This window comes from Salmo trutta, chromosome 2 (assembly GCF_901001165.1).
Source record: "Salmo trutta chromosome 2, fSalTru1.1, whole genome shotgun sequence".
Taxonomy (NCBI): domain Eukaryota; kingdom Metazoa; phylum Chordata; class Actinopteri; order Salmoniformes; family Salmonidae; genus Salmo; species Salmo trutta.
In genome coordinates, this window is record NC_042958.1 from 2,201,714 (window position 1) to 2,225,902 (window position 24,189).

Genomic DNA, 24,189 nt, shown 5'->3' on the forward strand with positions numbered 1-24,189 from the left:
TCACCTGGGTGAGCAGTTAGGGAGGAGGTTCACCTGGGTGAGCAGTTAGGGAGGAGGTTCACCTGGGTGAGCAGTTAGGGAGGAGGTTCACCTGGGTGAGCAGTTAGGGAGGAGGTTCACCTGGGTGAGCAGTTAGGGAGGAGGTTCACCTGGGGAGCAGTTAGGGAGGAGGTTCACCTGGGTGAGCAGTTAGGGAGGAGGTTCACCTGGGTGAGCAGTTAGGGAGGAGGTTCACCTGGGGAGCAGTTAGGGAGGAGGTTCACCTGGGTGAGCAGTTAGGGAGGAGGTTCACCTGGGGAGCAGTTAGGGAGGAGGTTCACCTGGGTGAGCAGTTAGGGAGGAGGTTCACCTGGGTGAGCAGTTAGGGAGGAGGTTCACCTGGTTGAGCAGTTAGGGAGGAGGTTCACCTGGGGAGCAGTTAGGGAGGAGGTTCACCTGGGTTAGCAGTTAGGGAGGAGGTTCACCTGGGTTAGCAGTTAGGGAGGAGGTTCACCTGGGTTAGCAGTTAGGGAGGAGGTTCACCTGGGTTAGCAGTTAGAGAGGAGGTTCACCTGGGTGAGCAGTTAGAGAGGAGGTTCACCTGGGTGAGCAGTTAGGGAGGAGGTTCACCTGGGTGAGCAGTTAGGGAGGAGGTTCACCTGGGTTAGCAGTTAGGGAGGAGGTTCACCTGGGTGAGCAGTTAGGGAGGAGGTTCACCTGGGTTAGCAGTTAGGGAGGAGGTTCACCTGGGTTAGCAGTTAGGGAGGAGGTTCACCTGGGTTAGCAGTTAGAGAGGAGGTTCACCTGGGTTAGCAGTTAGAGAGGAGGTTCACCTGGGTGAGCAGTTAGGGAGGAGGTTCACCTGGGTGAGCAGTTAGGGAGGAGGTTCACCTGGGTGAGCAGTTAGGGAGGAGGTTCACCTGGGGAGGAGGTTCACCTGGGGAGCAGTTAGGGAGGAGGTTCACCTAGGGAGGAGGTTCACCTGGGGAGCAGTTAGGGAGGAGGTTCACCTGGGTGAGCAGTTAGGGAGGAGGTTCACCTGGGTGAGCAGTTAAGGAGGAGGTTCACCTGGGTGAGCAGTTAGGGAGGAGGTTCACCTGGGGGAGCAGTTAGGGAGGAGGTTCACCTGGGGGAGCAGTTAGGGAGGAGGTTCACCTGGGGGAGCAGTTAGGGAGGAGGTTCACCTGGGGGAGCAGTTAGGGAGGAGGTTCACCTGGGGGAGCAGTTAGGGAGGAGGTTCACCTGGGGGAGCAGTTAGGGAGGAGGTTCACCTGGGGGAGCAGTTAGGGAGGAGGTTCACCTGGGGGAGCAGTTAGGGAGGAGGTTCACCTGGGGGAGCAGTTAGGGAGGAGGTTCACGTGGGGGAGCAGTTAGGGAGGAGGTTCACGTGGGGGAGCAGTTAGGGAGGAGGTTCACGTGGGGGAGCAGTTAGGGAGGAGGTTCACCTGGGTGAGCAGTTAGGGAGGAGGTTCACGTGGGGAGGAGGTTCACCTGGGGAGCAGGTTCACCTGGGGAGCAGGTTCACCTGGGGAGCAGGTTCACCTGGGTTAGCAGGTTCACCTGGGTTAGCAGGTAGGGAGGATGTTCACCTGGGGAGCCAGAGATGAAGAGCCAGGCGGCTTGATAAGAACTAAGCACCAGGTAGGGAGAGAGAGAAACCCAGGCTTGACATAGCAATAACCTCACATTACAAGCCCCCTGACAAAGTCTCTGCTGGGTCGTAGATAGAGACACGTGGCAGCAGAGCAGTAGCTCCCGATCTGGGTCGTAGATAAGGGACACGTGGCAGCAGGGCAGTAGCTCCCGATCTGGGTCGTAGATAGAGACACGTGGCAGCAGAGCAGTAGCTCCCGATCTGGGTCGTAGATAAGGGACACGTGGCAGCAGAGCAGTAGCTCCCGATCTGCTCAATAGCAATACTAGAAGACTTGATGAAGTGTCTTTGGATAGATTCACAATGGCTTTGACCATGCAAATTGCCCATTCTCAATTAGAGCTCATTAAGACACGGCTATTAGGGCCGCTGCTAACTTGGGAGGGAACAGCTAACGAGCGGGAGAGGAGCTAGCAGCTAGTGTGATTAATGCGCGTCGATGACCTCCGTACGCGCTCGTCGACACGGCAAGAGACGGGAAGTGACACGACACACACAGGACGCCACACCTCGGTCCGCTTACTGCAGCAGGTCCAGTCCCCATTACTTTACTGTAATGCTATGTAAAAAGGAGCCTGCCAAGCTGAAGTATTCACCCTGCAGCTCTTCTCCTCCCCAACCCTCATTCCACCAGACTAGCTAAAAAGACATTAGAATTACTGATTTGAGAAATGATGCACCCATCTAGCAGCAAATCGCTTTGCCTTTCCTTTGCTCCACGTAAAAAAATACATCCGTTTCTCTCAACACAGAGAAAAGGCTCCTGCGGAATTTCTCATTTGCCAGTTCTATTCTAAATTACATTTTCATTGAGCAAACTAATTGGCAGAATCTAAATCCATTCCAAGGTGACATAAGATCACGTGGAACCATTGCCTTTAAGCCCGGTACACAGAACAATAAACCACTCATATTTTGGGCATTTTCATATTATTCCCCCCTCTCTACCTAAATATGAACAGGGGGGAAAGCAGGACAACACACCAGCGATTTAATAGCGTCTAAACATTTTATTAAATTCTATTAAAAAAAGCCTCATATCGTAACTTTGCATTCGTATTCCGCAGACACAGGGACAGGGGACGGGGGGACGGGGGGAGAAGATTATAAGAGAGAGGGTAAGTAGATCGGGAGAGACAGGGAGAAAGGGAACGAGAGCAAGAGAGATAGCGCACAAACGCAAGAGGTAAAAACTGATGTCGATAAGAAGCCTCAAAAGGGATGACTGCCTGGCTGCCTTCTATAACAGAGAGTGTGAGTGGAGACGGCTACTGAGGTGGAGACGATTGAACATCTCCAGCATGATATCATCTCTATTCAAGAAACATTTAGCATGTGGCACGGAGCTCCACGAGAATCAAAGGGATCCAGAGACAAGGCCCACATCAGGGGGGGTATCAGAGTTCAGGCCCACATCAGGGGGGGTATCAGAGTTCAAGCCCACATCAGGAAGGGTATCAGAGTTCAGGCCCACATCAGGGGGGATTTCAGAGTTCAGGCTCACGTCAGGGGGGTATCAGAGTTCAGGCCCACATCAGGAGGGGATTTCAGAGTTCAGGCCCACGTCAGGGGGGGTATCAGAGTTCAGGCCCACATCAGGAGGGGATATCAGAGTTCAGGCCCACATCAGGAGGGGATTTCAGAGTTCAGGCCCTTTTAACTTCTAACCTCTGGCTGTTGGAGGAGAGAGATGCTTCAAAGCCACCTCTGACTAGGCTTGGGCAGCCTACCGCATACAGCCCTACCGCATACAGCCCTACCGCATACAGCCCTACCGCATACCGGGGTACTTAGAAACAACACCATTTTCATCATTTTTGGGGTTTGTTGTGCCCTAAAGCTCGGTGCTACAAATCATGTTATTTCCAGCTCAGGGCTTTAGCTACGATTTGGTTTGTCTGGCTAGCTACGATTTGGTTTGTCTGGCTAGCTACAATTTGGTTTGGCTGGCTAGCTACGATTTGGTTTGGCTGGCTTGCAAGATCAAACTTCTTGGTTACAGCAGAGACAATCAAACCTCTCCTCTAACTAGATCCCTGCTGCCTACATTTGTTTTGAGCATAACAAGTTATAAAAAAAAGAAAAAAGAAATGCATTTGAAAAGAAATAGCACCCCTTGTGTACACTGCCAGTAATACCATATACCCTAGTGTGGTACAGGAACGGTATGAAGGCATGAAACTCTGGATACTACACAACCCTACCTCTGACCCCACAGGGCCTGCTAAGGAAGGGAAGTCGAACAGGCCCTGTAAGAGACCTTACACAGACAACAGCAGAGTAATGAGATGACTGACTGACTGGCTGAACGACTGGCTGGCTGGCTGAATGACTGGCTGGCTGAACGACTGGCTGGCTGGCTGAACGACTGGCTGGCTGGCTGAACGACTGGCTGGCTGGCTGAACGACTGGCTGGCTGGCTGAACGACTGGCTGGCTGGCTGAACGACTGGCTGGCTGGCTGAACGACTGGCTGGCTGGCTGGCTGAACGGCTGGCTGGCTGAATGGCTGGCTGAACGCCTGGCTGAACGCCTGGCTGACTGGCTGAACGCCTGGCTGGCTGGCTGAACGCCTGGCTGGCTGGCTGAACGCCTGGCTGGCTGGCTGGCTGAACGCCTGGCTGGCTGGCTGGCTGAACGCCTGGCTGGCTGGCTGGCTGAACGCCTGGCTGGCTGGCTGGCTGAACGCCTGGCTGGCTGGCTGGCTGAACGCCTGGCTGGCTGGCTGGCTGAACGCCTGGCTGGCTGGCTGGCTGAACGACTGGCTGGCTGGCTGGCTGGCTGAACGGCTGGCTGGCTGGCTGAATGGCTGGCTGGCTGAATGGCTGGCTGGCTGAATGGCTGGCTGAATGACCGGCTGAATGACCGGCTGAATGACCGGCTGGCTGGCTGAATGACCGGCTGGCTGGCTGAATGACCGGCTGGCTGGCTGAATGACCGGCTGGCTGAATGAATGACCGGCTGGCTGAATGAATGACCGGCTGGCTGAATGACTGGCTGGCTGAATGACTGGCTGGCTGAATGACTGGCTGGCTGAACGACTGGCTGGCTGGCTGAATGGCTGGCTGGCTGAATGGCTGGCTGGCTGAATGGCTGGCTGAACGCCTGGCTGGCTGGCTGAACGCCTGGCTGAACGCCTGGCTGGCTGGCTGAACGCCTGGCTGGCTGGCTGAACGCCTGGCTGAACGCCTGGCTGGCTGGCTGAACGCCTGGCTGGCTGGCTGAACGCCTGGCTGGCTGGCTGAACGCCTGGCTGGCTGGCTGAACGCCTGGCTGGCTGGCTGAACGCCTGGCTGAACGCCTGGCTGGCTGGCTGGCTGAACGCCTGGCTGGCTGGCTGGCTGAACGCCTGGCTGGCTGGCTGGCTGAACGCCTGGCTGGCTGGCTGAACGCCTGGCTGGCTGGCTGGCTGAACGCCTGGCTGGCTGGCTGGCTGAACGCCTGGCTGGCTGGCTGGCTGAACGGCTGGCTGGCTGGCTGGCTGAACGCCTGGCTGGCTGAACGACTGGCTGGCTGGCTGAATGGCCGGCTGAATGGCCGGCTGAATGGCCGGCTGAATGACCGGCTGAATGACCGGCTGAATGACCGGCTGAATGACCGGCTGGCTGGCTGAATGACCGGCTGGCTGAATGAATGACCGGCTGAATGACTGGCTGGCTGAATGACTGGCTGGCTGAATGACTGGCTGGCTGAATGACTGACTGGCTGGCTGAATGACTGACTGGCTGGCTGAATGACTGGCTGGCTGAATGACTGGCTGGCTGAATGGCTGCTGCAGATTAATCAGAGGACATAGCTTTTCCCCATTCAGGAGAGAAAGACAATTAGTATGGTTACATGCACACAATAATGTGATTATTGTGGATAGCCAGATTAATATAATAGTTTGATTAAAACGTTTACATGCTGTGCAAGAAGAATGATTTCCCTAATAATCCTGTTTCCATGGACACATCTGAAATCAAGCTACCTGATGGGACATAAATAAATACAGATGATCACCAACCCAAAAAATAAATAAACAACATTTAAATCGACGTTCTACCGCAGTGACAATGTTATTCTGGAGACGCCGTTTGGATTCCAACTTTATACATGTTAAAACTTTTTCTAAAATGAATACTTTCAGTTTTTCAAAAAAAAACTCACTTCACTGCGCAACCTGCGAACGCACAGATCAAACACGTCGCTGGAACGATGACTTAGCTCTTTATATGTCCATTCAAAAGATTTCCCAGAAAACAATGTGTTTTAATCAGCGTATGCTTACTTCGATGTTGACCTTAACGCCCATTAAGATCAGCAGAGTAAAGTGTTTACATGACTATTGCCATACTCAGCCTTCTGCCAAAAATCAGTTTAATATCAATTAAGTGTGGAAGATCACCTGTATTATGTAGCCTAGTCAGGCATCAATTAAGTGTGGAGGATCACCTGTATCATGTAGCCAAGTCAGGCATCAATTAAGTGTGGAGGATCACCTGTATCATGTAGCCTAGTCAGGCATCAATTAAGTGTGGAGGATCACCTGTATCATGTAGCCAAGTCAGGCATCAATTAAGTGTGGAGGATCACCTGTATTATGTAGCCTAGTCAGGCATCAATTAAGTGTGGAGGATCACCTGTATCATGTAGCCTAGTCAGGCATCAATTAAGTGTGGAGGATCACCTGTATTCTGTAGCCTAGTCAGACATCAATTAAGTGTGGAGGATCACCTGTATTATGTAGCCTAGTCAGGCATCAATTAAGTGTGGAGGATCACCTGTATCATGTAGCCTAGTCAGGCATCAATTAAGTGTGGAGGATCACCTGTATCATGTAGCCAAGTCAGGCATCAATTAAGTGTGGAGGATCACCTGTATTATGTAGCCTAGTCAGGCATCAATTAAGTGTGGAGGATCACCTGTATCATGTAGCCTAGTCAGGCATCAATTAAGTGTGGAGGATCACCTGTATTATGTAGCCTAGTCAGGCATCAATTAAGTGTGGAAGATTACCTCTATTATGTAGCCTAGTCAGGCATCAATTAAGTGTGGAGTATCACCTGTATTATGTAGCCTAGTCAGGCATCAGTTAAGTGTGGAAGATTACCTCTATTATGTAGCATGCTACTAATCACTAACAAGACACGCTACAACGGCTAAACGGTGAAATCCCTCCTCTTCCATCATCTGTTAATAGGAATATCTATTTCAAACGTGTAATAAACAGATTGAACATTTACCGTGAGGTTGGTGATCGACTCCAGTTGATTCTTGACCCTTGACCTTGAGAAAGATTAAGCATGTTTGAGTTTAAAAAGCATGCATTCAGGGAAAGGGGGATACCTAAGTCAGTTGTACAAATTAATGCCTTCAACAGAAAATGTGTCTTCCACATTTAACACAACCCCTCTGAATCAGAGAGGTGCTGCCTTATATCGACATCCACGTCTTCGGCGCCAGGGGGAACAGTGGGTTAACTGTCTTGCTCAGGGGGCAGAACGGCAATTTGTTTTACCTTGTCAGCTCGGGGATTCGATCCAGCAACCTTTCAGTTACTGGCCCAAAGCTCTAATTGACTATGAATGACATTTTCATGTAACAACGATGCTTCTTCACACAGATCAAACCAAAGTAAAAATGTGCACGTAGAAACGTATAGCTTTATCAAAGATGGAAGCCATTTGGAAATAACTAGAAACTTTTTGTTCCCTGTTGAAAACAAGTCTAGTAGGTTTCTGCAGTCATAAAAAACAAAGGCTACTATTATGTCAAACGGTCATATTTCTAACAAATCTAAAGCATATTTGTGTTGGTAGTTGGTAGTAGTAATACCTACAGTATTAAATTGACTGACCCAAGAAAGTAAAAATGTAGCCTCTCGTATTCTATAAAAAGTACTTTCAGCATGGATATGGTTGATGAGAGTCCTTGATTGAATCCAGACCCGGCTGATTGTAATACAGATGTAAATCTATCCTAATACAACTAGCAGTGAAACTTAAAGCAATGTTTTCATTTGAACCAACCTCATCCTGCCCACAGAACTTGTGTTTTGAATTAGAGGCACCAAGAACTAAAAGGTGGCTCCCCATCTCCGCGCACAGCCAAGAACCAGGGAGAGATGGAGGGAAGGCAGGTAGCACAAGCCTGGGACTGCGGATAAGGGCACTTACATTAGTGTACACTACCAAGGGATCACTGTTTGGAGTGAGCGCCAAATTACACTCAACAGAACTGCTGCCAGAAGGTGAAGAAGTCCCTGAGCACCCTGACTCTCTGAAGCGGTGCTATATTAACCCTGGCTCTCTGAAGCATGGAGAGGTGCTATATTAACCCTGGCTCTCTGAAGCATGGAGAGGTGGTGCTATATTAACCCTGGCTCTCTGAAGCATGGAGAGGTGGTGCTATATTAACCCTGGCTCTCTGAAGCATGGAGAGGTGGTGCTATATTAACCCTGGCTCTCTGAAGCATGGAGAGGTGGTGCTATATTAACCCTGGCTCTCTGAAGCATGGAGGCTCTCAGAAGCATGGAGAGGTGGTAAATGAATGAATGCTGAGAATAGAAAAAACAGGACAGAGAGAACAGAAATCAAAGAAGAGGCTGACTCCTCACATAGCGGAGAGGAGTTGGGAGCATCAGAAAGTTTGGCGGATGTTAGGAGAAACAAAACAGCTTGTTACAGAGAAAGACAAGACACCAGAAGAAACCAAGGGGCAACAGGTCACCCGGGCTTTAAACAGAATGACAGAAGATTATAGCAACGATGACAAGAGCAGAAGGTGCAAAATGACTTCCAGTCTAAAAAAAACAAAATAACATTTTCTGTTAGACATTATGAACTGAATGGACAGAAGAGAAAGGTCTGTGCGAACGAGGCGTCGTGAGACCACAAGATCAGATAACATCATGTACGGCTACATCACTCCTCCCATCGCTAACCATTTCACCACCTGAGGTTAAACCTCATGATGTCATTGAACCAAGGCAGAAGGGAACATTCTTGATTCATTCGTATGAGACAGACAGACAGACAGACAGACAGACAGACAGACAGACAGACAGACAGACAGACAGACAGACAGACAGACAGACAGACAGACAGACAGACAGACAGACAGACAGACAGACAGACAGACAGACAGACAGACAGACAGACAGACAGAAAAGAAAGAAAGGAGATCAATGGAACACAGAAGGCAAAATAAATAAATGATAAAGCAACTGTTGTCAATCTCAATACGAATGGATCCTCTACTGCAGTCATTTCCCCTCCGTTGTGCTACGAGGAATGGGGAGAACTACAGGTGCCAAGGCCATCGACTTGGGGGAGTTAATACTGTTTAAAAATCACAAAAACATTCATCAGAGAGAGAGAGAGAGAGAAGCCTCAGTCCGCTCCTCCAGCTAGACTCCCAGCATCAGACGCTGATGGATGAGGAGACAGGAACACACACACACACGGCTAATGGAAAATTGAGTCCTCCAAAATATAAGCACCAATTAGCCACGTCCCCCCCGAAAACAAACGATGTGCCATTCATCTCACGCTTGAACTCGATTCACATCTCGATTTTTTGTTTGTTTTCTCTAAGTAAGAGAGTTACTGTACAATTAAAATGTCAAATACGCTGCATTTCAAAACAGTCAGCAATCATTTTATGAATTCAAGGCTTGTGAAATTAAACGTAGGCTAAATCTAAGCCTCTCACAACCACAGACCCAATAATCATTTATTTAATCAAAATTGTGTAACATCCCCCCCCCCCAATCATCACTGATCTGGCTGTGAAAATGCCCTTTTTTGTTCCAAATGTAACCAGAACCATGCAGAATCATCATCATCTAATAATGACTAACGTCTTGTAGCTGGCATTAGGCTAATAGAAAACTAACACAGGCCTCATCAACAATCTCTCAAGCCCATGTGCTAGTGATTATAGCCCGCGTGCTAGTGATTATAGCCCGCGCGCTAGGGATTATAGCCCGCGCGCTAGGGATTATAGCCCGCGCGCTAGGGATTATAGCCCGCGCGCTAGGGATTATAGCCCGCGCGCTAGGGATTATAGCCCGCGCGCTAGGGATTATAGCCCGCGCGCTAGGGATTATAGCCCGCGCGCTAGGGATTATAGCCCGCGCGCTAGTGATTATAGCCCGCGCGCTAGTGATTATAGTCCGCGTGCTAGTGATTATAGCCCGCGTGCTAGTGATTAGCCAGCTAATCTTTTACATTTCAAGTTGAGTCAACGTGGATCTATCTGCTAGCTAACAAGGTTGAACAGTTGAATTGTTATGAACACACCCTTCTGTCCGTCTCCAACGGTTTGAGCAGCAGGCTAGCTAGCCTGTCCACTCTGTTCAGAGGTTGAAATCAATTGGCCCACCTTACTTCTCAGAATGAAAATGGGTTGCCAATTCCTTATATACAGTGCATTCGGAAAAATGTTTAGACCCCTTCACTTTTTCCATAGCCTTATTCTAAAATTGATTAAATTGTTTTTTCCCCCCCTCAATCAATCTACACACAATACCCTATAATGACAAAAAGACAGATTTAGACATTTCTGCAAATATATAAAAAAAGAAAATATTTAATTAAATATTACAGAAGTATTCAGACCTTTTACTCAGTACTTTGTTGAAGCACCTTTGGCAGCGATTACAGCCTCGAGTCTTCTATTATATTTAATAAGTTTGCAAAAATGTCTAAAAACCTGTTTTTGCTTTTGTCATTATGGGGTATTGTGATGTCATTATGGGGTATTGTGATGTCATTATGGGGTATTGTGTGTCGATTGATGAGGGGGGAAACAAATGTTCATTCCATTTCAGAATACGGTTGTAACGTTACAAAATGTGGGAAAAGTCAAGTGAATACTTTCCGAATGCACCGTATATCGGTGTTTAAGGAATACCTAGGATAGAATAAAGTAATCCTTCTAACCCCCCCCCCCCCCCCCCTAAGATTTAGATGCACTATTGTAAAGTGGTTGTTCCACTGGATATCATAAGGTGAATGCACCAATTTGTAAGTCGCTCTGGATAAGAGCGTCTGCTAAATGACTTAAATGTAAATGTAAATGTTTAGTTTGATACAGCGTTATTAGGCTTTTGATTCAGATACGTCAATAGTTGGAAATGCAGATGAACTAGGCAGGATATTGTTTAAGAACTGCTAGATTAGTTTCATATAGCCTCGACCCCTCCGCCCTTTGTAGAGTAAAACATGCATCTGACTGGCCCTTTGTAGAGTAAACATGCATCTGACTGGCCCTTTGTAGAGTAAACATGCATCTGACTGGCCCTTTGTAGAGTAAAACATGCATCTGACTGGCCCTTTGTAGAGTAAACATGCATCTGACTGGCCCTATGTAGAGTAAACATGCATCTGACTGGCCCTTTGTAGAGTAAACATGCATCTGATTGGCCCTTTGTAGAGTAAACATGCATCTGACTGGCCCTTTGTAGAGTAAAACATGCATCTGACTGGCCCTTTGTAGAGTAAAACATGCATCTGACTGGCCCTTTGTAGAGTAAAACATGCATCTGACTGGCCCTTTGTAGAGTAAAACATGCATCTGACTGGCCCTTTGTAGAGTAAACATGCATCGGACTGGTACACAATCTGTCATTACAGAATATTTGTGTCTGACAAAAGAGTATTATGCAGCTTTAGTTAATACAGTATAAAAAAAATCAGGGACTTAACGTCTTCTAGAAAGATAATCAACATGGATTCCCCAGGTAACACATAGGAAATGACTTAAGCTATTTAAAATCTCTCTGTGGAACAGACATGCATTACATCCCCTCATGTCAAGCTCATACTTTCAACAAGTTACAGTGGAACATGGAAGAAACGTAAACAATAACACAAACTGAACTCTTCCAGGGGAAGTATTTAAATATTGACCTATTCTGAGTTGTACCCAATGTGGGGGGGGGAGAAGAAAGAGGGGGGAGAGAGAGAGAGAAGAGAAGAAAGAGGGGAGAGAGAGAGAGAGAGAAGAGAAGAAAGAGGGGAGAGAGAGAGAGAGAAGAGAAGAGAGGGGAGAGAGAGAGAGAAGAGAAGAGAGGGGAGAGAGAGAGAGAAGAGAAGAGAGGGGAGAGAGAGAGAGAAGAGAAGAGAGGGGAGAGAGAGAGAGAAGAGAAGAGAGGGGAGAGAGAGAGAGAAGAAAAGAGAGGGGAGAGAGAGAGAGAAGAAAAGAGAGGGGGAGAGAGAGAGAGAGAAGAAAAGAGAGGGGAGAGAGAGAGAGAGAAGAAGAGAGAGAGAGAGAGGAGAGAGAGAGAGAAGAAAGAGGGAAGAGAGAGAGAGAAGAAAGAGGGAAGAGAGAGAGAGAGAAGAGAGGAGAGAAGAGGGAGAGAATATATATAGCCATAATATAACATTCGAAACATCTCTATTCATTTGAGTGTAATGTATTTCACTTGATTTAAGTCATAGGTTTCCCATGCCATAAAAGCCTCATAAATTGAATTGAGAGAGCGCGAGAGAGCGACAGGGAGTGAGAGAGAATATAGTTGTCTGGCCAGTCACCCCCAGCAACACAAAAAAGCCCTCTATTAGTGTCCCTCACTGTTGTGGAAGAATTGTTAGTTCTCTAGTCACTGAGCTGTGAATCTCTGAATACAGCTGAATATAATGCACTTTATTTTTTTTATATTATTATGTATTTAACCTTTAACTAGGCGAGTCAGTTAAGAACAAATTCTTATTTACAATGATGGCCTACCCTCGGCCAAACCAGGACGACGCTGGGCCAAATTGTGCGCCGCCCTACGGGACTCTCAATCACAGCCGTTTGTGATGCATCCTGGATAACCACAGCATGACATTTTCATCTCCCTTCCTATCAGGAAATTAAGAAGAAGTTTGCACTCACTTTTTTCCCCCATTTAGTCCAAGAGACTATTAAAGAAGACATAATTGATATGCATGCACATATGTTGGTATTGGCTACTGCATTTATTTTTACAAAGCAAGATTTATTTTTCCTATGTGATTTTCAAAGTGAGATTTTGTTTTCTCTCTGATTGGTGCCCACATGCAATCACAAACACACACACTCTTAAGAGATTAATATCACTCGATCGCTCATCTGCGATCGAATTCGAGGTTGGCTCACTGGAATCCAGTTACGTGGTCTCAAGCGCCTAAAAAACTGCACCAAGAAATTCAAAACCATTTTGCAAGGCTGTCTGTTCCTTCTTGCAACGCAAGCATGGCTGTCTCTCAATAAAACCTTCTTAGATAACCTCAACATTGTAGTTACAATGACCATAGTATCAACAGTTGACATGGTATAGATTAATATTATGAGGCCACTAGATAACAGAGTTAAGTTCTATAAATATTGTCTTAATTGCTAATTGACAGAAAAGACCTTTGGAGTATTTAACTACAACATTTCAAGATAAGGACAACAACAACAAAAAAGTTTATGTTGGAAGTTATTGTTGGCTGAAGATGAAATGAAATGTGACAGTGTAAACAAGTCAAGCCTACTGTCAAATGTCACTGGAAAACAACATGATTGTTCTACTGTACACAACACAGGTGTTAAAGAAGGTTAGGTGCCACCAGAAGTAACTGGTTAGTTAGTTAGTTAGTTAGCTGGTTAGTTAGTTAGCTGGTTAGTTAGTTAGTTAGTTAGTTAGTTAGTTAGTTAGTTAGTTAGTTAGTTAAACTCATTTGGTGACCCAGCATCTAGTTAGAACTGGCCATTCGTATTGAGAGAGTTAACCATTTCGTACATCGTTTACAACACTGCATATAGACATAATATGACATTTGTAAATGTCTTTATTCTTCTGAAACTTCTGTAGGTTAAATGTTTACTGTTAATTTGTATTGTATATTATCTACTTCACTTGCTTTGACAATGTTAACATATGTTTCCCATGTCAATAAAACCTCTTGAATTTGACTAGCCAAGTCCCAAACTGGCCGCAATATTAGGAGAAGATATCTTAGATAAAGCAATAATACATCTCTTAGCAAAATGAATATTTTAGTCTGTTAACGTTGAGTCTAGTCGGCTAAGGTTATATATCACTCCAACTAGATACCTTGAAACAGTAGCTAGGTGAAAAGTATTGTTTTGAACAAGACTGGAGTAAAAAACTGGGAAACAAACCTGACTTTCCTCTTGTTGTTGTTGACGGTGTGGTGAGCGGTAGCTCCCTTAGCGTTCACTTTAGATAACCATTCATACGGAGACTTTTTTCTATTACCGACGACAACGGACTACAACAAGATAAATGTTTATCCCGTTGCCGATATAAATCCTTACAGGAGAATAGTTTCAACGAGCTATCCGTTCCGAGCTCGCATCCATCGGAGCTAGCCAGCTAGCCTGCTAGCTAGTGAAAAGTAACAGTTGTGATGTCGGCTAAAAACAAAAAAACATTCGTCTATAGGATCTTTCCGATTTTTTTTTTTTTTTTTTATATATATATCGCCACGGTCCTTTTTTTTCTCCCCCCACCAACTGTAATATCTGCAGTTAGTGAAATTTCGTGTCTTTTATTAAGTATCCATTTGTATCCCTCTGTTTCTGTGTCTGTTTCTGTCTCTCTCGTCTCCACAATAGATTCTCCCCGTTCGGACTTTTTCAACACTAAACCGTACTGTTTACGACAGTCGTCGACGATTTACGACACTGGTTGCTAAGGGAATACTGTAAAGTTGCCTCTCTCCGCTGCAGCTTCGCCACATTAGACAACTTTTCCTATATTTCTATATTTTGAGATGCTTTGAGGATAATTTTTTATTTTTTTTTCACCAAAATCAATGTTTTTTTTTTTACTTTATGAAATAAATTACACTATGGCAATTTTGAGCTTTATTTAAGAAGTTGCAGCTCTGTCAAGGCCTTATCTCTTTCTGTCTTTTGAAGAGGCAATTATTTTTTTGGGGGGGTGAATAATAATAATTAGGTTGACGTTATTATAATACATATGTGTATATATCTATTCTTAAAACATAATGTATTCCTTTATTTATCTTTTTTTTTAATGTGTTGCAATGCAGTTCTCCTCTAGCTATGGTCTACTGCAGAGACAGCATTATAATGTGGACATAATGTGACTGACAGTCAGATACATAGAGTTGAGTTGTATGGGGCAATGTTGTGGTAATGTATGTGTCTTTCTGCTCGCTGCATTCCTTGACAGTGTGACAGCTGTGGCAGGGCATGTAGCTGCCCGATGATGCATGAAACTGGGCCAGAATCAGGAGTGGCAAAGGCAGAGTTGGACAGGATCCTAGACGAGGAAGGAAGAGGCCATCCTGCAGAAAGAGTAACATCTGTGGAGAGAACCAGGGGAATGCAGAGAGAACCAGGGGAATGCAGAGGAGAACCAGGGGAATGCAGAGAGAACCAGGGGGATTCAGAGAGAACCAGGGGGATGCAGAGAGAACCAGGGGGATTCAGAGAGAACCAGGGGGATGCAGAGAGAACCAGGGGGATTCAGAGAGAACCAGGGGGATTCAGAGAGAACCAGGGGGATGCAGAGAGAACCAGGGGGATTCAGAGAGAACCAGGGGGGAATGCAGAGAGAACCATGGGGGAATGCAGAGAGAACCATGGGGGAATGCAGAGAGAACCAGGGGAATGCAGAGAGAACCAGGGGGGAATGCAGAGAGAACCAGGGGGATTCAGAGAGAACCAGGGGGATGCAGAGAGAACCAGGGGGATGCAGGGAGAACCAGGGGGATGCAGAGAGAACCAGGGGGATGCAGGGAGAACCAGGGGGATGCAGAGAGAACCAGGGGGATGCAGAGGAGAACCAGGGGAATGCAGAGAGAACCAGGGGGATGCAGGGAGAACCAGGGGAATGCAGAGAGAACCAGGGGGATGCAGAGGAGAACCAGGGGAATGCAGAGAGAACCAGGGGGATGCAGGGAGAACCAGGGGAATGCAGAGAGAACCAGGGGGAATGCAGAGAGAACCAGGGGGATGCAGAGAGAACCAGGGGGATGCAGGGAGAACCAGGGGAATGCAGAGAGAACCAGGGGGAATGCAGAGAGAACCAGGGGGATGCAGAGAGAACCAGGGGGAATGCAGAGAGAACCAGGGGGATGCAGAGAGAACCAGGGGGATGCAGAGAGAACCAGGGGGATGCAGAGAGAACCAGGGGGATGCAGAGAGAACCAGGGGGATGCAGAGAGAACCAGGGGGATGCAGGGAGAACCAGGGGAATGCAGAGAGAACCAGGGGGAATGCAGAGAGAACCAGGGGGATGCAGAGAGAACCAGGGGGAATGCAGAGAGAACCAGGGGGATGCAGAGAGAACCAGGGGGATGCAGAGAGAACCAGGGGGATGCAGAGAGAACCAGGGGGATGCAGAGAGAACCAGGGGGAATGCAGAGAGAACCAGGGGGATGCAGAGAGAACCAGGGGGATGCAGAGAGAACCAGGGGGATGCAGAGAGAACCAGGGGGATGCAGAGAGAACCAGGGGGATGCAGAGAGAACCAGGGGGATGCAGGGAGAACCAGGGGAATGCAGAGAGAACCAGGGGGATGCAGAGAGAACCAGGGGGATGCAGGGAGAACCAGGGGAATGCAGAGAGAACCAGGCGATGAATGTTTCATTGACTTTTATATTATCCTCAGACTAGTTCGATCTCCGTGCTTTGGAGAGATAGGATTGCACACGATAGGGCCTAGTATAAATGGGAAAATAATATTTGGTGTGTTTGTCTATGTGGATTTGGTGTTTTTGAACTATTTTGATTTTGAACTAATCAGGGTTTTGTACCCAGCTGAACTTCTGGAGATTTGCGTGACTGGGTGTAGAAATGCTCGACACATTATGCCCCATACCATTTTTACAGGCCATGTTATATACCCAGGGTTTAATGTGGTGGAGTAGCCAAGGCATTATGGGAGGTGGAACACAACGGGAATATAACACATTTCTATGGAAATCAAGGAAGAGCAATCCATTTATTGATTATAAATGTATTGCTTATTTATTTAGTTCCTTCAACAACAAAAAATCCCTTTAAAGCATAGAATATATAAATGGTTTGTTTTTTGTGTGATTCTTTGTTTCTTTGGTAAATTATCTATGTTTCACATTCTGAATTTGTATAAAACCTTAATTTAAGTATTCTTGGACAAAGCTGTCGTAGTGCACTACGTGGTGTGAATGTATTAATTATTCACAGCGTCTAATCAACATATCAACAGTATAGACTACAGAACTGTCCCTGATACAGCATGAGATTCACGGCGCATTACTTTGTATTTACCGCCATCTACTGGAGTTATCACGATACTACTTGAGGGTGCGGATGTCCGTTACCATCACCAGCTGATATCATTCTGTTTTTGTTTTGTGTTTAACTGTTTGTTAGCGATATTTTTGTGTAGAATTTTTTTTTAAAAGATGTATGGATTTTTTTTGTAGCACATTTGAATTTGTATCCTTAAAATTTTTGGGATATTTTTTTTGTTTGAAAAATATTTGAGAAAATCGCATAGATTCTGGTGAGACTCATTCGACACAGTTTCATCTGAATCTACAAACACGTGATCTGAACTGGCAATGTTATATGCAATATTACATGTTAATTATACTGAACAAAAATATAAACGCAACATGCAACTGAGTTACAGTTGCTATAAGGAAATCAGTCAATTTAAATAAATTCATTAGGCCCTAATCTATAGATTTCACATGATTGGGCAGGGGAGCAGCCATGAGTTGGCCTGGGAAGGCATAGGCCCACCCACTGGGGAGCCAGGCCCAGCCAATCAGAATTAGTTTTTCCCCACAAAAGGCCTTTATTACAGACAGAATAATCCTCAGTTTCATCAGCTGTCCGGGTGGCTGGTCTCAGACGATCCCGCAGGTGAAGAAGCCGGATATGGAGGTCCTGGGCTGGCGTGGTTACACGTTGTCTGCGGTTGCGAGGCCGGTTGGACGTACTGACAAATTCTGCAGGACAACATTGGAGGCGGCTTATGGTAGAGAAATGAACATTCAATTCTCTGGCAACAGTTCTGGTGGACATTCTTGCAGTCAGCATGCCAACTGCACACTCCCTCAAAACTTGAGACATCTGTGGTATTGTGTTGTGTGACAAAACTGCACATTTTAGAGTGGCCTTTTATTGTCCCCAGCACAAGGTGCACCTGTGTAATGATCATGCTGTTTAATCAGCTTCTTGATATGCCACACCTGTCAGGTGGATGGATTATCTTGGCAAAGGAGAAATGCTCACTAACAGGGATGTAAACACATTTGTCCACAACATTTGAGAGAAATCAGCTTTTTGTGAGTATGTAACATTTCTGGGATATTTTATTTCAGGTCATGAAACATACATATACACATGTTTACACTTTGTGTTAATGTCTTTGCTCAGTATATAACTTCATTGTTTTTTAAATGCTCCACACATTCAATATTTCTAAAACCCTCCCCCACTGCTGCCCTTCTCTAGGTGATGTGTTCTCTAGGTGATGTGTTCTCTATGTGATGTGTTCTCTAAATTATGTGTTCTCTAAGTTATGTGTTCTCTAGGTGATGTGTTCTCTATGTGATGTGTTCTCAAGGTGATGTGTTCTCTGTGATGTGTTCTCTATGTGATGTGTTCTCTATGTGATGTGTTCTCTATGTGATGTGTTCTCTATGTGATGTGTTCTCTAGGTGAACTGTTCTCTTTGTCATGTGTTCTCTATGTGATGTGTTCTCTGGGTGATGTGTTCTCTATGTGATGTGTTCTCTATGTGATGTATTATCTATGTGATCTGTTCTCTATGTGATGTATTATCTATATGATGTGTTCTCTATGTGATGTGTTCTCTATGTGATGTGTTCTCTAGGTGATGTGTTCTCAAGGTGATGTGTTCTCTAGGTGATGTGTTCTCTAGTTGATGTGTTCTCTATGTGATGTGTTCTCTATGTGATGTGTTCTCTATGTGATGTGTTCTCTAGATCAGCCTTTCTTATAATATGGGTTGTGACCCAAAGGGGTTGGCGGCCTGTTAATGGTGGGTCGCGACGTGTCACAGTAAATTCATGATTATTTCATGAATTACTGGAATTGATTTGGCCAAGTGCAAATGTTCATTACGCTGTCTGTTCATTACGCTGTCTGTTTTGCAATGGTGTCAGTTTGGCAGCTGCGTGAGTGGAAGGGAAAGGCCTTGTGTGCTTCGCGGTTTACCTGATCCGTTTTCTACAGTTTTCTTGAAGATCACTCCGTGACCCACACGCTGCAGCGCTGTCGTTCAGCAGCAGATGATGCGCTGTCAGCCAATGACGTGTCGTTCCCACTCGTCATCACTCTCCGCCGGTCATCAAATGGAGAAAAGCGACAAGTTCTGAAACGCAAATACAGCGATGAGTTTCTCTCTCTTTCTCTCTCTCTGGGTTTCATTCAAACTTTGAGAAATAACGAGGAGCGCCTCACAAAGTCTTTTGTGCGCGGGAAGTGCTTAGTAATGAATCTCTCAAAACAAACAAACGAAAATAACACATTCTGACCAAACATCCACAGCGTGATGGTAAACTCAGGGAGTTCTTTCAGAACAGGGCAGAATGCTTTCAGGAAACAGTGCTTCGACAGTGGAAAATGAAGTCAGCTGGCAAGGCATTGCTGTCAGTTTATAACAGATGATGATGAGCAGAAATATGGGAGTAATTACTAACTCTTTTGTTATTTTTGTTGTTTGTTTTTTTCACCTTTATTTAACCAGGTAGGCCAGTTCAGAACAAGTTCTCATTTACAACTGCGACCTGGCCAAGATAAAGCAAAGCATTGCGACAAAAACAACAACACATAGTTACACATAAACAAACATACAGTCAATAACACAATATAAAAATCTATGTTCAGTGTGTGCAAATGTAGAAGAGTAAGGCAATAAATAGGCCATGGAGGCAAAATAATTATAATTTAGCATTAACACTGGAGTGATAGATGTGCAGATGATGATGTGCAAGTAGAGATACTGGGATGCAAAAGAGCAAGAGGATAAGTAACAATATGGGGATGAGGTAGTTGGTTGTGCTATTTACAGATTGGCTGTGTACAGGTACAGTGATCGGTGAGCTGCTCTGACAGCTGATGCTTAAAGTTAGAGAGGGAGATATAAGACTCCAGCTTCAGCGATTTTTGCAATTCATTCCAGTCATTGGCAACAGAGAACTGGAAGGAAAGGCGGCCAAAGGAGGTGTTGGCTTTGGGAATGACCAGTGAAATATACCTGCTGGAGCACGTGCTACGGATGGGTGTTACTATGGTGACCAGTGAGCTGAGATAAGGCGGGGCTTTACCTAGCAAAGACTTATAGATGACCTGGAGCCAGCGGGTTTGACGACGAATATGTAGAGGGCCAACTCTCATAGTAGTAGATGTGACTTTCTCTTTCAAATAATCCCCCGGCCTTGTACACAGCTATTAGTTAGATTGCTAATATTAGCCAAAGTAAGCCAGCTAGCTACTGATAGCAGTACAAATGAAGATAGCATGATCAGGCCTACTGTACATCTTACTGTAGAAAGGATCAGGCCTACTGTACATCTTACTGTAGAAATGATCAGGCCTACTGTACATCTTACTGTAGAAATGATCAGGCCTACTGTACATCTTACTGTAAAAAGGATTGTTGAAAACAAGTCTAGGTTGGAACTGTTGCTGTTAAAATACAAGTAATCATTTTTATTCTGAACTGGAATAAAGTGTTTGAAGCAAGATGCTTTTTGAGGCAAACACAGTTCTGGGTTGTTCATCTACAACAGGAAGTGGTCTCCTGCCTGACTGAGAACCCACTCACACAGTTCTGGGTTGATCATCAACAACAGGAAGTGGTCTCCTGCCTGACTGAGAACCCACTCACACAGTTCTGGGTTGTTCCATCTACAACAGGAAGTGGTCTCCTGCCTGACTGAGAAAGCAGTAGAAGTTCTGGTCCAGTTTGGCACCACGTACCCATGTGAGTCAGAGTTCTCAACTCTGGTGTACTTAAAAAACACCGATACACACACACACACACACACATGTAACAGTGTAGCTTCCGTCCCTCTCTTCGCCCCAACCTGGGCTCGAACCAGGGACCCTCTGCACACATCAACAACTGACACCCCACGAAGGATCGTTACCCATCGCGCCACAAAAGCCGCGGCCCTTGCAACGCAAGGGGAAACCCTACTTCAAGTCTCAGAGCGAGTGACGTCACTGATTGAAACGCTATTAGCGCACCACCGCTAACTAACTAGCCATTTCACATCGGTTACACATACACACATACATACACACACACACATACACACACACACACAGATACACACACACACACACACATACACACACACACACACACACACACACACACAGATACATACATACAGTACCAGTCAAAAGTTTGGACACACCTACTCATTGTGTTCTATATTTGAGATTCATCAAATTAGCCACCCTTTTTTCTTGATGACGGCTTTGCACACTATTTGTATTCTCTCAACCAGCGCCATGAGGTAGTCACCTGGAATGCATTTTAATTAACAGGTGTGCCTTGTTAAAAGTTAATTTGTGGAATTTCTTTCCTTCTTAATGCATTTGAGCCAATCAGTTGTGTTGTGACAAGGTAGGTAGGAGTGGTATACAGAAGATAGCCCTATTTGGTAAAATACCAAGTCCATATTATGGCAAGAACAGCTCAAATAAGCAAAGAGAAACGACAGTCCATCATTACTTTAAGACATGAAGGTCAGTCAATCCGGAAAATTTCAAAAACTTTGAAAGTTTCTTCAAGTGCAGTCGCAAAAACCATCAAGCACTATGATGAAACTGGCTCTCATGATGACCGCCACAGGAAAGGAAGACCCAGAGTTACCTCTGCTGCAGAGGATAAGTTATTTTGAGTTACCAGCATCAGAAATCGGCAATTAACTGCACCTCAGGTTGCACCTCACAGAGTTCAAGTAACAGACACATCTCAACATCAACTGTTCAGAGGAGACTGTGTGAATCAGGCCTTTATGGTCAAAATAATGCAAAGAAACCACTACTAAAGGACACCAATAAGAAGAAGAGACTTGCTTGGGCCAAGAAACACAAGCAATGGACATTAGACTGGTGGAAATCTGTCCTTTGGTTTGATGAGTCCAAATTTGGCATTTTTGGTTCCAACCGCCGTGTCTTTGTGAGACACAAAGTAGGTGAACAGATGATCTCTGCATGTGTGTTTCCCACCGTGAAGCATGGAGGAGGAGGTGTGATGGTGCTTTGCTGGTGACACTGTCAGTGATTTATTTAGAACTCAAGTCACACTAAACCAGCATGGGTACTACAGCATTCTGCAGTGATACACCATCCCATCTGGTTTGAGCTTAGTGGGACTGTCATTTGTTTTTCAACAGGACAATGACCCAACAGACCTTCAGGCTGTGTAAGGGCTATTTGACCAAGAAGGAGAGTGATGGAGTGCTGCATCAGATGACCTGGCCTCCACAATCACCCGACCTCAACCCAATTGAGATGGTTTGGGATGAGTTGGAAAAGCATTCCAGGTGATTACCTCATGAAGCTGGTTGAGAGAATGTAAAGCTGTCATCAAGGCAAAGGGTGGCTACTTTGAAGAATCTAAAATATATTTGGATTTGTTTAACATGTTTTTGGTTACTACATGATTATGTCATAGTGTTGATGTCTACACGATAATTCTACAATCTAGATAATAGTGAAAATAAAGAAAAACCCTTTAATGAGTCGGTGTGTCCAAACTTTTGACTGGTACTGTACATACACACATACACACACACACACTCTCTCTCTCACACACACTCTCTCTCTCACACACATACATATACACACATATACACACACATACACACACGTATGAGTGATGTGGACATTCCTGAAAAACAGTGTTCCTTGAAAAAGAAAAATACCTTACAAAGATAATTTAATTTCTAAAAGTGATGTGTTCGTTTTGTTTTCACCTCTTCAGATTCTAGATGAACTATACTGATTGTACAGTTTTCCAATTTAATAATGTGAATTTATATTTTAGTGTATAGATGGGTTGTATGTTTAGCAACAAAACCAATGTGTGTGCAACTATTGGGCAAAACAGACTAGGGATGCTTAGATTGTTGACAAGATGTAAACTATATTTGATTTCCAAATGTTTTGTCACGATTGTCGTAAGGAGCGGACCAAAACGCAGCGGGAAAATGTATACTCATCTTCTTTTATTATTTAAAGAAGGAAAAACAAAATAAACACGTATACAACACAGACGACTCCAAACAGTCCCGTCAGGTGCAACAAACACTAAACCAGGAAATAACTACCCACAAACCCCCATAGAACAAACACCCCTATAAATAGGACCTTCAATCAGAGGCAACGAGAAGCAGCTGCCTCCAATTGAAGGTCAACCCAATAAACACCGCATAGAAATAGACCAACTAGAAATAACATAGAAATACACTAACATAGAACATAACCCAAACAACCCCGAAACACATTAAACAAACACTCCCTGCCACGCCCTGACCAAACTACAATGACAAACAGCCCCTTTACTGGTCAGGACGTGACATGTTTATTGAAAACATAAATACATTTGCACAATGACCACTTGTCTCTTGAATATGTCATTACGCTTGCTGGTCAGCTAACTACAGCATTTTTTTTGTTGCCATATTAGCATTGACATGAAATCAGTCAAAACATCTCCAAATAAGACATGGTATCAATAAAAAAAGATACAACGAACTGAAACGAACCACCTGTGATTCCTCACATGGCAGCTTCCTGTCATTGTTGCAAGATATCTGATTGGTTAGAATCCTAACAACGTTCCCTTACTCATTGTTGCTAGATATCTGATTGGTTAGAATCATAACAACGTTCCCTTACTCATTGTTGCTAGATATCTGATTGGTTAGAATCATAACAACGTTCCCTTACTCATTGTTGCTAGATATCTGATTGGTTAGAATCATAACAACGTTCCCTTACTCATTGTTGCTAGATATCTGATTGGTTAGAATCATAACAACGTTCCCTTACTCATTGTTGCTAGATATCTGATTGGTAAGAATCATAACAACGTTCCCTTACTCATTGTTGCTAGATATCTGATTGGTTAGAATCATAACAACGTTCCCTTACTCATTGTTGCTAGATATCTGATTGGTTAGAATCATAACAACGTTCCCTTACTCATATTTTTGTGTAATGTCGTCAGCCAGCTCATCTATACATGTTATTGGTGAAGTATGCCACACCACCTTTCAAATAATTCCTGTTTTGCATCACTTCAACCACAAGATGGCAGCGATCATTACCATACCTATTACACTTGTAAAAGGCTTTCAAAAAAATATACTTCTCCTACATAATAATCAACTGAATAGTGAACTGGGTGCAACTCTCCAGTATAGAAAGACAATTCCCTTATCCCTGATACCAATATCAAGTCGTTGTACATGTATTGTAAAATATCAGTATTATTATGATGATAGACAAGGCTCCCATACCCCAGTATTATTATGATGATAGACAAGGCTCCCATACCCCAGTATTATTATGATGATAGACAA

The 24,189-nt window shown here is 45.0% G+C and overlaps 1 protein-coding gene across 2 annotated transcripts in view; it reads right to left on the reverse strand.

The window, feature by feature from the left end:
* dipk2ab (divergent protein kinase domain 2Ab) overlaps window positions 1-14,256 on the reverse strand; it is a 78,423-nt gene extending 64,167 nt beyond the window's left edge. The window contains exons 1-2 of one of the 2 annotated variants that reach the window (XM_029691417.1): window positions 13,754-14,256; window positions 6,858-6,900 (exon numbers count right to left, since the gene is read on the reverse strand). The gene's annotated coding sequence lies outside the window, so the exon portion shown is untranslated. The remainder of the gene's footprint in view (window positions 1-6,857; window positions 6,901-13,753) is intronic. The other variant, XM_029691407.1, reaches the window with a different exon arrangement.
* Window positions 14,257-24,189: the final 9,933 nt, after the last annotated feature.